Source organism: Hipposideros armiger, unplaced genomic scaffold (genome assembly GCF_001890085.2).
Source record: "Hipposideros armiger isolate ML-2016 unplaced genomic scaffold, ASM189008v1 scaffold_387, whole genome shotgun sequence".
NCBI lineage: Eukaryota > Metazoa > Chordata > Mammalia > Chiroptera > Hipposideridae > Hipposideros > Hipposideros armiger.
Genome location: NW_017731737.1, coordinates 1,428,099 through 1,442,327, shown reverse-complemented (window position 1 = coordinate 1,442,327; position 14,229 = coordinate 1,428,099). Strand labels below are relative to the sequence as shown.

Here is a 14,229-nt window from a genome sequence, read left to right as displayed (position 1 = left end):
CTCTTTCTCTCTTTTACCTGTAATAGCTGCCTGCAAGATATTGGAGCTTTTCTTGACCCTTTCAAATCTCTGAGTTTTTATCAATCATTCTTATGTTGTTTTATTTTCGTATTACATAGCAAGTTACACAGATTAGAATGTGTGTTTTACATACTTCCTTTTATTGTAGACTGTAAGGTTGAGTTGTAGCTCCACCAAAATAACATACTAACAAAGTAAGTTTATCCAGAACCAAAACAACAGAAGGGAAAAGAGGTTAATTTTTAAATGAAGATTATTTCAAATGATGTTACTTTGAACATACGTGATTTTTTTAGTTGTTGAAACTATTAAAGCAATTCCTAAGTTGAAACTTTCAGACATTTAACTACATGATTTACATATTCTTGCAGTTAAACAGATTGTTTGCAAAAATGTTAGAGAATATTCACGGATTTTTGTATGTTTTAGTGGAAGCAAAATTATCTTAATATTAAAAAAATGGTGTTCTTTACTACGTTAACATAATAATGATAATAGTCTAGTGATACATCTAGCATTTGAACCTACAGTTTGAACTTAAGATGTTTGGCTCCATAGCTTCCATTCTACTGTTCTATAAATACATATTCATCATAAAAGTTTCTTCTATTTTGGCAAATAAAATTGCAGTCTGCATAAATATGCGTCTACGTAAAACACCAATGTGTTTTACGTAGACACATTTTGTACGTAATACATCCCAATTCTGGGATGTATTAAAGATTTGCTTAGTGAGGCATGACATACAGAAGATTTCAAAGGACCAAACTCTCATGCAATATAAAGGAATTATGATTAACACTTTTATATTTAATTGGAAGAATATGATATCTATCTTGTAAGACTGTAATAAGGATGTAATATACAATATACTCAGCATGAGATACATAGATACAGATATAGATATAAATATATATATATATATATAGATATATATATATATATATATGTAGATATGGACATCAATCTTTTCTATAATGCTTAATTGTAGGAATGGGAAGAGAGAGGAGGGATTGTTTCCTAAACCAGATATGGCTTCACTAAGGATGTATGGCTTGAAATTTTAGCAAATGTATTTGTAATGAATCTTCTTCAGGATGTTCAGCACCACGTAGCTTCCTCCTTGATATGAATATCTCTAAATTTGAGCCTGACTCTAAAAAAATTAAAATAAAATAATGCTCTACTTAAATACCTTTTGTGAGACTCCATGGTATTTTAGTGCTTTCTGTTGTTTGGGAATTTAATATTCCTTTCGGCTGCATGCCATTTGGGGATATAACTTAGATGAAAAATTTAAAAAATTAAGATATAATGAAGATAATAGATAAAGAGCAATCAATGCACATTGTTTTGATTTTAAAAGAAAGAAAAACTGTTTTCTCCAAATTCTAATTTTACAAAATATTTTATATCACTCAACACTATTTGTATGGTAAGAGAATTTCATTTTTGAAAATCTAAGAACTTCAAAACCTATATTGATACTGTTGCTAAACATTCCTTTAACATCTGTAGCTTGAATAGATTCATCTTTTGAGCCTCTTACTTAAAAGACTACCAGTTTAAACTAAAAAACAATCATGTTGAAAAGAGGCAAAAGGAATAGTTATATTCTTACAGGGTAAGGCCTCTCTCCTTCTGTAAGAGTCAGCGTTTGGCAAGGATCACCCTTCGTCTTGTCATGCCATAGGTATTGTGTTCATTATGGTGAAATGAAATAAAAGCACATGAAAATTTTCAACCATCAGATGCCCCATTTCTGCATTGGTATACATCCACTCACAAAGATGTGTTTATTCTTATGCAATGTTTGATTATCCCTAAATTACAGAGAACTAAGTCAATCACACCTTGGCTTTTAGACATTCTGTTTGTTTAGACATCTATACAACTAGTATTCATATCATTCTTTTGTTGAACATGCATGCACACCAAAGGGTAATTCAACTTCAATGATGGAAAAAATAATCCGTTCTGAAAATACCATCTGATGTATTCCTCCTGGACAATATGTCTTCTGTGACAGTATTCACGTGTCTTCACAGTCTGTCATCTGTTTTTCATGTGTATGTTCTTTGCCATTTCATTAGGATGCAATCTTTGAACATTTTCTTTCTTATTATCTGTATTATGGTTAGTATAAATTTATATTTCCAAACTTTTAGGTAGGTGTTGAGATGATTTCATTATAATTAATTAGGAAGATTTTTTGGTCTATTACCGTTTTATACGTAATATTATCTTGCAGCACCATTACTATAGAAATAGAATCAATCATTATATTCCAGAGAACTTGCAACAAGTTTTTCATTTGGAAATGTACACATTTATATTATTATCCTTTACCTTGAGAAAACAGTATTTCACTTCTAAATTTCTCAGTTATTTCAGATTGAAATACGCAGGCATATGTGTTTAGTCTGATACTTTGTAGTGCTTCACATTATTTTTTCTGAGTTCACTATTAATGTTAAGTCGCTTTATGTTTTTATCCAGTTTTACTGTTAGATTTAAGTTTTACCTTGGAAAAAAAAAGAGAAATATTATATATACATGTAAATAAGCTTTAACCCTTAGTTTTGTCATGACTTTCCCACCATAGGTCATAGGCAACATGAATTAATTTATCTTAGCAATGTATGAAATTGTACAGGAAAACATAAATGTACAAAAGGGTATGTGTACACACACACACACACACACACACACGCGCGGTTGTGCTCATAATAAAAGAAACAAAAGTTTTGTTTTTTTATATAATACCCATTGTATAAAAATTAGTTTTTTGTTCACAGTAATTGTTTTTAAAATTTAAAAGAGAGCCAGTATAGAAATAAATTAAAATCATTTTTCATAATGTAAGGCATCAGTGATATTTCTGTGTTTTCCAATAGAAATGTTAATTACAAGAATTTATTTTAATAGCGGCCTGTCTAGTTTCAAATTACTAACAGAAATTAAAGAATGTGTGTACACTGTAGAATATAGCGATTCTAGATTATCTAAAACTAGAATATTCTTGTTTTTGAGTTGGGAGGATGAGTTAGTTATTCTTAAATAAAGGAACTAAACTAGATGTCTTTTTACATATCTAACGTAGCTACTTTTCCTAGACTTTACTAAAAGACAATTTAAATAATTCTAATAGTACTTACATTATCTGTTTGCAGGCAAAATGCTATGGGTGCAATGTGGATAGGATACAGAGAGAGCTGTGTCAGATTATTTGCTTGATATGAAGATAAAAATTCATGATGAAGTGACTTTCTATTATTAAGGAGTAGAAAGTATGGGAATCTACTTAGAGAATTTTATAATTTTATATCTCTAATAGTTCTGTTTATCTCATATATATGTAAATACATGTATTTATGTGTATATATGTATATGTCTGTTTGCTCTGCGTGTGTGTCTGTGTACCCAGCTTTTTTTTTTTTTTTTTTTTTTTTTTTTTTTTTTTAGCTGAGCCATCCTGCTGCCTGTTGGCAGCTCAGCGGCTCGGGCTGGACTCGAACCGCTGTTGCTCAGAGCTCACACTCTTGAGCGAGCTCTTAACCAACTGAGCCACTCGGCCGGCCCCCCCAGCTTCTTTTTTTGATAAAAAAGGATTGAGCTGAGCAACATCATTTGTTGTAAGGATTTATTCTGCCTGTTATTTTCTTTTATTTCTTAGATTAAGGATTGAGTGAATCTCCTCATTGTCCTGATGCATCTTTTTTAAATGTCATGCTTCAGGGTAAACTGATTCCTTTATGGTCTTCAGAAAATTTTCCACTGACATAACAGAAATGATTATTTATCTCTCCACATGTTGAAATGGTCTTAAACTGCTTTAGGGTTATTTGCTTCACAAGACTTAGTATTGATCCACTGTTTATAACTGACTAAATAAGGAAAGAAGCAGTCTTCACAAAATAGCTAGAAAGATTGCTTTAACTGATGATTTTGTTTTAATCATAGTTGAAATCATTGCAGAAAACTGATGGTGAATGCCGTGTCTAAGACTGCTTGAGAGAGAATGACTGCTCTTTATTTTAAGAAATTAGGGTGGAATTAATTATTTTCCATTTGGCTATGGTTTCTTACAAACTTTTCTACAGATATGTAGATTTAAGTACATTGTAGGAGAAAAACCTGTTATTGATGAATCACTCACAAAATAGTCTAATTTTAGTTCTTTGAATTGAACTAAAAGTGTTCGTTTTATTAAACATAATGAAATCTCAACATTTGTATTTATATGCACATTTCTTGTCCAGCTGAAGTTTTTGATTTTGAGGTAGCCTGCCCTTAGGGAATATTGTGATATTGCCAGATGTACTATTAGCCTCATTGAAAAACAAGCCAATAACTACCACAAATAGCTCTCCAGTTTAAATATAATTGGTCAATCATATGTCCCTACACACATTTCCTGCATGTCTATCTGTGCTGAGCAGTTTTCTCACTTCACATTGATGAAATGCTGCAACTTCGGCAGGAAAGGTGACTTTAGAATCTATCTGTATTTACCACTGAAATAAGAGATAATTAAGCACATTGCAAAAGATACAAAGTAAGGCACAATATTTATAACTTACATACGTAATTTTTATGAGCTATCAGAAAGTTAATTAGCTTAAGCTCATAACCAAAAGATTATAGGTGCCATTTGATTCTAGGTCAAAGGTAATATGGTATTCAATATCATGTTATTTGTCTTTTAGCAGATATAACTGATCTATTGACTGGCACAATGCAAAGAGTAGGCAAACAGTAATTATTTAGTCAAAGAATGAATGAGTAATTTGGCTATGTTTGCCTAATAATTAATTTGAGCTTCTTGTTTGCATACACATCTGGAAACGGAGAAGTGGCTCGTTGTTTATCAGGGGTAGAAACTAGAGTGGGATCAAAACTTTGCATGGAAATTCACATTGTGAAATAATCAATACTTAACTATTTATGGAGTGCTAATTCTCCACTAAGCACTGTGCTGAGTTCTTCATTTCAATTATGTACTTAAATTCACAGCAGTCTTATGAGGGCATCTCATTATTAGGTTTCTCTGTCTTAGACATGGAAACACTGAGCCCAGAGAGCAAATTTACAAAGGTCGCGCAGCTAAGTACATGCTGGAGGGGAAGCCAAACTCATAATTTATATAAAGGACAAAAAGTCGTTTTGACTTTTCAGCATTGTTGAAGTGAGGCTTTATGGAATGAAATTAGCAAAGTCTTATCATTCAGAATATGAATTTTATCTTTTAAGAAATGTTTTTAAAATGATTATGTTAAAACAAGAGTATTAATCTTTCAAAAGAGGAATTCTCACTCATACACTTCACATTATTTTTGTGTGTGTAGAACTTACATTGTCTGACCTTTCTCCATCGATACATTTTCAAAACTATGAGGCCTATTTAGTATAATGAGACTGAATAATAAAACTGAAATTATAAAACTTAATAATAAATATAAGAGAAATATTGAAAATAAACTTGACAGTGGCATAAATGTTGTAGTAAATTATGCCCCTGTCTAAAAATCTTCCTAACATCATGTGCTATTTAAGAACTCCCCTTGTTGCACCCTCTTGTTTATAATGACATCCCCTCAAAGAAATCTTTTAGAAAAATAAAATAATAGTGTCATAAATACGGCACATTTTTTCGTGTTTACAAATAAGTAATGTGATGTTTGTGTTTGGTCAGCTAGCTTCCCCTAAGTTCAATGTTTTTAGTCCATGGCAACCCCATAATTGTACGATTTTGTTATAGACTTGAATTAGAGTTAAGATTACTGTATTAGTTCTTTTCTAGTGGGGTTACCAAATCCTGAGATTTCATAGATAATTCTTTTTTTTATCTGTAGTTTGATCTCTTAGAATGGATGTAGAGGGCAATATTGAGTGAGACACAGAAGGATCTGATTTCATTTTGAATCTTTTATGGGAGTTGATTTTTAAGTAATTTACATAATTTAAAATTTTCATTTTGGATCCTTACTTGCATGAGTCCAAATGAATGTGCACATCTCTGGGAACTCAGATAGGATTTAATAACAATCGTGCAGTGAGACTTAGAGGCGAATTGTGAGGCAGAGGGATCCCTGATAACACTTGCTGAGGCACCGCTGAAAGACTAAGGCGTTGTGAGTTTGTATGTGGAGCTTTGAGGATATGGTGATGATGGTAGAAACATGTGTTTTTAAAGCATTTCACTGAAGACGATTGTATGGGAGTTTTAACAACTAAATGACTTGATTACTGTGTTATTGTTAAAACAACCTTATGCAAATGCAAATATAAAAATGACCAGTGTGTCTATAGCACTTAATAATTAATAACAAAGAAACAAGGACAGTGAAGCCCAGGAAGGTGAACTGGCTTTGTCCAATTTACATGTAAGTAAGAGGTGGAGTGGATTTGAACACAGATCATTTCGGTTAAAATCCAGTTCATTTGCTAGATCACATTACCTCTTTAACATAGCCTAATATTTATAAAGTAGAATAAGAATAAACAAGATTTTTTAATGTTCTAACATGACATCTTTTATTCTTTTAAAATCATTTTTGGTAATGACATCAGAATTATGATATTCTGGTAAAATAAAGGGTATTTTAATGCCAGACCTCAGCAAAATTCCTAGCATTTTCCAAACTGATAATTTAATAAAGGAGAAAAACTATGTTTATGTAATGCATTGTTTTAGTTCTTTTTACAGTCAAACTCTTAAAAATAGAACTTTTGAAAGCTTATATCTGTTTCTTTTCCACTGTATATTATCAATAAAACATTAAGTGCTCAAATAAACAGCATATTTTAATACCTTGAAATTAATTTTTTTTTAGCATTAAATATTCCCAAGTTATTTTTAGCACTTGATCACCTGCTATCACAAACTTTATATTGTGCATCATTTCTTTTCTAAACTCTTACACGTTAGTGGTAGGGTAGCTTGGATGGTGCCTCACAAGCTATAATATACTCATTACATCATGTTGTTTTTATCCTCCCTGCCCGCTGTTCATTCTCAATGTGAAAAATCATAGCGTATCAGTGACAGGAGGTCTGGCTTTCAAGGCAGACTTTTGTAATTATTCCCACTGAGGCACTGTCAATAGGATTAAAATACAGACTCTGGATCTGTCATCCCAGATGAGGTCAGCACTTTGAGCAGAGGGAGCACTATTTCTACAAGCTGTGCTTTCCTCTTTGCAGTATTAATATGATACAACTATTTGAAACCTCCTATGGAAACAGGCTAGCTTTGCCTGAATTAAGTAAAATGTCCATTTGTAATAAATAAAATAACAGCATTCATTAGAATCCCTAACTGTGTCTGTGTGTAGATTCTACGATAATATTAAAGCCCAGAAACTTTCAATTACAGAACAATCCACTTATAGTTCATAATTAATAAACTTTTGCAGCTGCATAACTGTGGCCGGAAACATCTGCAAAACCTCATATTTTACACACAGACACATACACATAATTCCTTCAGAAAAAGTTCAATTGTGCTTAAAGTCAGGTCTGGAAACAGAGTAAGACCTGAGGAAGCTGAGTCTAGTTGTATGCAGTTAGCTCATGGGAGGCGAAGGGTAGGGGGAGGAAACCAGCCGATGTCTGGCAAAGAGATGTAGGTAAAAAAAATAAGGATGTTTAAAGCCTATTCACTCAAAACTCACTTTGTATATAATCTATCAAAAGTCTCCCCTAAATATAGCTTTGTATTGATCAGAATCTGTTTCTTTTAATTTATAAAATTACGCAGATAAAATTGCTACTCCTCAGATCAAAAATAAGGTATTATTTATGTAACACTACAGTGAACAAATTGGAAAAATAAATATTTATTATAGATTTTCCAAAATTTTAAATAATTCACTGTTAGCTTATTATACCTAGATACAGCTTTATCAAAATAGATGAATATAGAAAATAATGTCTTTAGAAAGACAAAGTGATGTGTTATCAACTGATAAAATTTGGTATTTTTTCTTTGTTTGCTTACTTAAATGTTTAGTTTGAAGTAGCATTTATGAATTTTATTATATATAATATTTTTACTGAGATATAATTCACATGCCATACAATTCATGCATTTTCAGTGTTTGTTAGTGTAATCATAGAGTTGTACAACTATCACTACGAATCAATTTTAGAACATTCGCATCACCCCGAAAAGAAACCCATTAACAGAAGCTTGCCCTTTCTCCCCACTATCTCAGCCCTTAGCAACCACTAATCTACTGTCTCTATAGATTTGCCTATTTTGAATATTTCATATAAACAGAATTACATAATATGTGATCTTTTGTGACTGGGTTCTCTCACAAAGCATAATGTTTTCAAGGTTCATCCATGTTGTAGCATGTGTCAGTATTTAACTCCTTTTGATTGCTGAATAATATTTCATTGTGTTTATTCATTTATTAGTTAATGGACATTTGTGTTGTTCCCTCCTTTTTGCTTATTATTGATAATTCTGCTGTAAATGTTTATATATAAGATTTTGTGTCAATATATGTTTTCATTTCTCTTGGTTATGTACCTAGGAGTGGAATTGTTGGTCAATATGGTAACCATGTTAACCTTTTGATGAACTGCCATTGTTTTTCAAAGTGGCTGCAACATTTTTCATTCCTGACAACAGTGTAAAAGGGTTCTCATTTCTCCACATTCTTACCAACACTTGTTTCATCTGTCTTTTTTATTATGACCATCCTGTTGGGTTTAAGTGGTATCTCACTTAGGTTTTGATTTGCATTTCCCTCATGGCTAATGATGTTCAGCATCTTTTTGAGTGGTTATTGGCCAATTGTACATCTTCCATAGTGAAATATCTATTAGGATTCTTTGCCCATTTTTTGATTGGCCTATTAATGAATTTTCACTTTTATTTCTTTAAATCTGATTTATTAGCTTTCTCAAGAATTTCTCATTTTACCTCCCTCATCAATTTTTTGGTGGAGACCTTTGGCTATTATGCATTCTTTAGAGACTTTGATAGTCTGAGAAAAGAACCTCCAGAATGATGATTCTAAAAACCTGGAAAGCTTTTAAAATATAGAAATGTCCAAGCTGTAGGAATGATTCAATTACTGTGATATGGCCAAGGCATTAGTGCCTTTTCAAACCATCACTAATGTGTAGTCATGGGGCATAGCTAACTAAGATAATGGTTATCAGTGCCTTAATGTCAAGGATGATGTCAGTTATGTCTGAGATTAAAATTGGAGTTCAGTATTTTCAAAAACTAACCCATGAAGGACCAGGGAATGTTTCTTGGATGTAGAAGAACTATAGAAGTATGTGGATTTTCTGGGATTACCAGTTTGTGGTAGAGGGTCCTTAGAAATATAATCAGATAGGATATCCCTCAAGCTTACCTTTATAGGTAAAATAAACCTAAAGAATCAGGGTATGTCTGGGTATCTGTACCCTCATTCAGAAGGAAGAGATATTCCATTTCACCTAATTGCTTAGCCTAAAAGTTGGAGATTTGTCTGTGGATTTTAGGATGGCCTTTAAGATCGTTTATTGAGAATGCAGAGTTGTTATAGCAGTCAGTACCTGGATTGTTCCACAGACTGCCTCATGCGAGTATATACTCAAAGACCTGGACCCTAGTGCTTAAACACTTGACATCCATTGTAGACAACGATGGAATATGTGACTGTTAGGAGAGTTGAACTGAGAATCAAAATATAAGGATTTAGTATCAACTCTCTTATATGTTTAAATATCTCTGTGTTCATAATTTTGTTGCAGTATTATAACTATTAAGCAATTCATTTATAAATAGGAAAACTTACTGCCTTTTGTGTTCCTTTTGAAATTGGAATTTAAATTCCAAATATTGTTTGAACCAATTTAGTTACATAAGGACTATATTATTATTTAATAATAGTTAAAATTAAATATAATTACATTTATTTCATTGCAGTGGGTACTATAACATCTTGTAATATAGCATATTCTAATATAATTTAGTGGATATACTGCAGTAACTAATATTGATACTGTCTAGTAAACAGAAGTTTCATGTGCTTCCTAGATTCCTTTTTTCTTTGGTGGTTTTTCCATTTAAAGAACAGACTAAATGAAAACTTGCTTAGTGTATGAAATCTGACAAGATCATAGTTCTTGGCTCTAGGAAAATGAGCTTATGCTATTTTATTCATTAAGGCCCTAAGGACTGAAAAAAAAAAAAGTCAAAAGAATCAATTCCAGGCCTTGTGATACCACTGAAAAAAAAAAAAACTATTACCAAAATAGTAGGTGAAAGATTATTTTTACAAAAGTAATGAAATATTGAAAGCAAACTTTGTACACATTACTAATTTTCATCAATAAAATGAAATAGTACCTTAAAACAATGTTCAGTTAAAAAGCAAAAATATGAAAAGGTAGGAAATTAAAATATGTTTCTTATTGTACCTAACTTTATGATAGACACATATTATATTAAGTTTGCTTTGCGTTCAAATGCTGTTGAACAAATTGAGAAATAATGCAAAGGAAGAAAAGTTTTAAAACTGCTATTACACAATTCCTAGAAAGTTATTCCTGTATCCTTCATAGTTATGTATGATGGGAATTTATCTTTGATTGAGATTTCAGAAGGCATTTACCCCTAAAAACTTTTTTACTAGTACTTTTTAGAAAACCAGCTGCATTTATACAGAGGAGCAATTGCCTTGATTTCTATGTAGCCTTTTATGGGAAAAGTTAGAGAACTCATCTAATACTTCGTTATGTGGTTGACTCTCAGATATGCCACTTTACCCCAGTTTTTCTCACCGAGTGTTTTACTCAACCTATTTTATGTAGACAGCTCATCTAAATTTTTAATTTTAAGAACATCTGTTACTTCCTTCCCAAACCTTTTAACTACACAATTGCTCACTAGTATCCTAAGAGACACAGCTTATGCCATTGCATGTTCTTGGCTTGACTCTTAATGCCATAGTTCCAAAGATTTTGTGTATTAGCCTCCCCTTTTCTGCATGACATATATTCCAAGATCTCCAGTGAACACCCCAAACCGTAGATAGTTCTGAACCCTATATATACTGTTTTTTCCTATACATGCATAACATATATACATATATACATATATACCTATAATAAAGTTTATAAATCAGCACAGTAAAAGATTAGCAAGAATTACTACTAATGATATAGAACAATTATAACAATGTGCTATAATAAAATCATGTGAGTGTGGGTTCTCTCTCTCTCTGTCTCTCTCTCTCTCTCTCTCTCTTTCTTTAAAATCCTGTTGTAATGTACTCACCCTTCTACTTGTGCTGACATGAGATGATACAGTGTCTAAGTGATGAGATGAATTGAGGTAAGTGAAGTAAGCGATGTGACATTGGTTAGGATACTACTGACCTTCTGACAGTACATCTGTTTGGGATGATCCTTGATCATGGAGGATGTCACTTGGCAGCGGGTAACTGAGACCGTGGTAAGCAAATCCACAGAAAGCAAAACCATGGAGAGGGCAGGGGAACTACGATATTTATTTTTAATAACTCCAAAGTAATAGTTCCTTAGAGGTTAAGTAAAACCTGTCTCGTTACAACTCATTATTTTTAATATTAACTGAACCAAAACATAATATTACTTCAAAGACAAACTGTTAAGACTTTTATGATCACATTTTTCCGGTATTGCCACTATCATTATCTATTTAGTAATAGCCATACATGTACTCCATAATTTAGAAGGCATCACCATTGCCAAAATTCATAGTGAAATTGAGACGATCTGCTTAATATTTCTTCTGTAAGGTATGCTAGAATATTATTTCATGGTTTTCTAAATTAAAATAGTTTTAAATTACTAAAGGGTATAATACAAGATAATAGGGACCCACTGGAAATTAATTTTTAGGGTTGCTAAAGCCCTTGAGAGTCATTGAATGAGTGCCCAACTTTGGCTTGTTCAGCAGTTGGGCTGGTGGAATGGCATATGGTTGAATATCAGTAGTCCTGTGTTCTAAATCCAGTTTTAACCTAGACAAACAGAATTATTTGAGGAACGCAGGTTACTTTTGCTTCAAATCTGTTTTCCCATCTGTTAAAGTGGTAATGGAATTTAATGTAATTTGAAAGTTGAGTGATAAAGATGTTAAATTTCTCTACATTAGGTACCATATAGATTCCGCAAATCATGAATGTTAAGCAAAAATGCACCTCCTTATTTGTGAGAAAAATGGGAATAAGCCTGCAGTTAGAGGCTTTTATTTGCAATGGAAGAATGAGAATACGGAGGGATCCCACTAGGTAGTTTGCTGCTTTGTAATTCTGAAAGCCTTACCTTGTAGATGTTAGATCATGTTCCCCATGTCCCTGCTTCCTAAGCTCCTTTCCCTGTAAAAAGTAATTACACACATGTCATTGAAGACTCTAAGCATACACCTCTTCTCTCTCTCTCTTTCTCTCTCTCTCTCTCATATCTATATCTATATCTGTTTTAATTCTCTGGGTCTTAATGTTTTCAAGCTGCAGAATGTGGGTAAAGCATTGCCTTCTCTGTTTTATGGATGTTATATCTGATCATTGAATTACAGGTAATGTATAGAACAAGAAACAGTACATTCTTAAAGAAAGGAATTTCCATCCTGAGGAATACATCCTAAATTCTTTTTTTTTTTCATGCTAAATTCTTTATCCTACAATTAGCCATTCTTTTATGTGGCAAGATCATATATTTAGACACATTTTAGGAACATTGTTATATTATTTTGTAATCAATCTCATTGTTCTCTTTGTGCCTTAGATTTTTAGTAATTGCTCTGAGAACATGTGAAGATGCATTAAGCTTCTTTGCCTAATGTGCTGTGAGTGTTTTCCAATTGTATGAATCCAGGAAGCCAACTAAAGGCTGGCTTCTGAGGGCAGTAGTGGATCGTATATTTACAAAGAGATGATTATAATTCTGTTTTCATACCTATCACTTATCGCAATATAACATATCTTTAAATTAAGTCTCTAAGTTACTTAAAATACCTATCTTGTTCATGTAAAACAGCCTTAGTTTCTTGAAACTCAGATGATTCTGAACTTTCACTTGTATCAGAATTATGCTTTAAATATTCAGCATGTGAACAAAACTAGAAAATGACTCAACTTTTTTCTGGAGAATATACCATCTCCATACGAAGAGATTGTTTTCCTTACCCAATACTGAAAATGTGATTAAGTTACTGAATGATGCCCAAGTTGAGAACATTAAATAAACTTGAATATAATAAATTAAAAGTTATAATTGAATTTATGTTAAATATTTGCTAATCTTTATAGATATGATTTATTAATTTCTATTCAATGTGAAGTTCACTAAAACTTAAATAGATATTCATTTCTTAAATATGAAGAATAAATTGAATGTATTTAATATATTCAATGCATAATACCGTTGTTAATAAAACAGTTGTTGAAATAATGAACATTTAATTTGCTAAATATATAAAATATCCGGTGATAGTACATGGTTCAAGATTATTTGGTTTAATAACAAATAGGATCTAAGTGAGTAAAAGCAACTCCTCTAGGAGGCGAAGAGGTGGTGTCTGTACCTGTCTGTTTGTGCTGAGAGCAGTTGCTGTGTTAGCGTGAATGAGTGATAAGCCCTGTCAGCTGAGGAGAAACAGTCCTTGTCTGTTTACAGTTGATGGCTTTCTCCTTAATTCTGGTAGAATAGGTTTCTCCTATTCATGGGATTTCGCTATTTTTAGTAACAAGGAAGTTCAATTAGTGGAAAGGAACCTGCCTTCTAAGTTAAATTGGTTGAAATTATATCTTGAAGTTTCCTGAATGTTTGTAGGGAATACATGTTCTATCATTTTCAGATGAAGTTTTTTACACCATTGTTATTTCTAGTAGGTGATTAAAACTATTTCAGTGTTTTTCATTATAGATCAAATTAATACATGAAAAATTAATTCACAGTGATATTAATTCACAGATGCAACTTTGAAGTGTGTTAGTGCATATCAACCAACAAGTTAATTATATTGAAATCAAAGTTACCCTGAGTTAAAAAGAGTTACCGTGAATTACATAGCCTAAGATTTTGTCTAAATAAATTATGCTTGTGTTCAATTGGGGGCTCTAGACTTTGGAGTATGTCAACTAGAGGTGAACTTCGCTGTATCATTTGGTCTTTATTATTTTGTTTTAAGATGTAGTATTATAAAATTGG

The 14,229-nt window shown here is 32.1% G+C and overlaps 1 protein-coding gene across 7 annotated transcripts in view; it reads left to right on the top strand.

Moving 5' to 3' along the window:
* The window catches only part of EPHA7 (EPH receptor A7), a 168,998-nt gene that overhangs the window by 45,839 nt on the left and 108,930 nt on the right, over nucleotides 1-14,229 (top strand). The window lies entirely within an intron of this gene.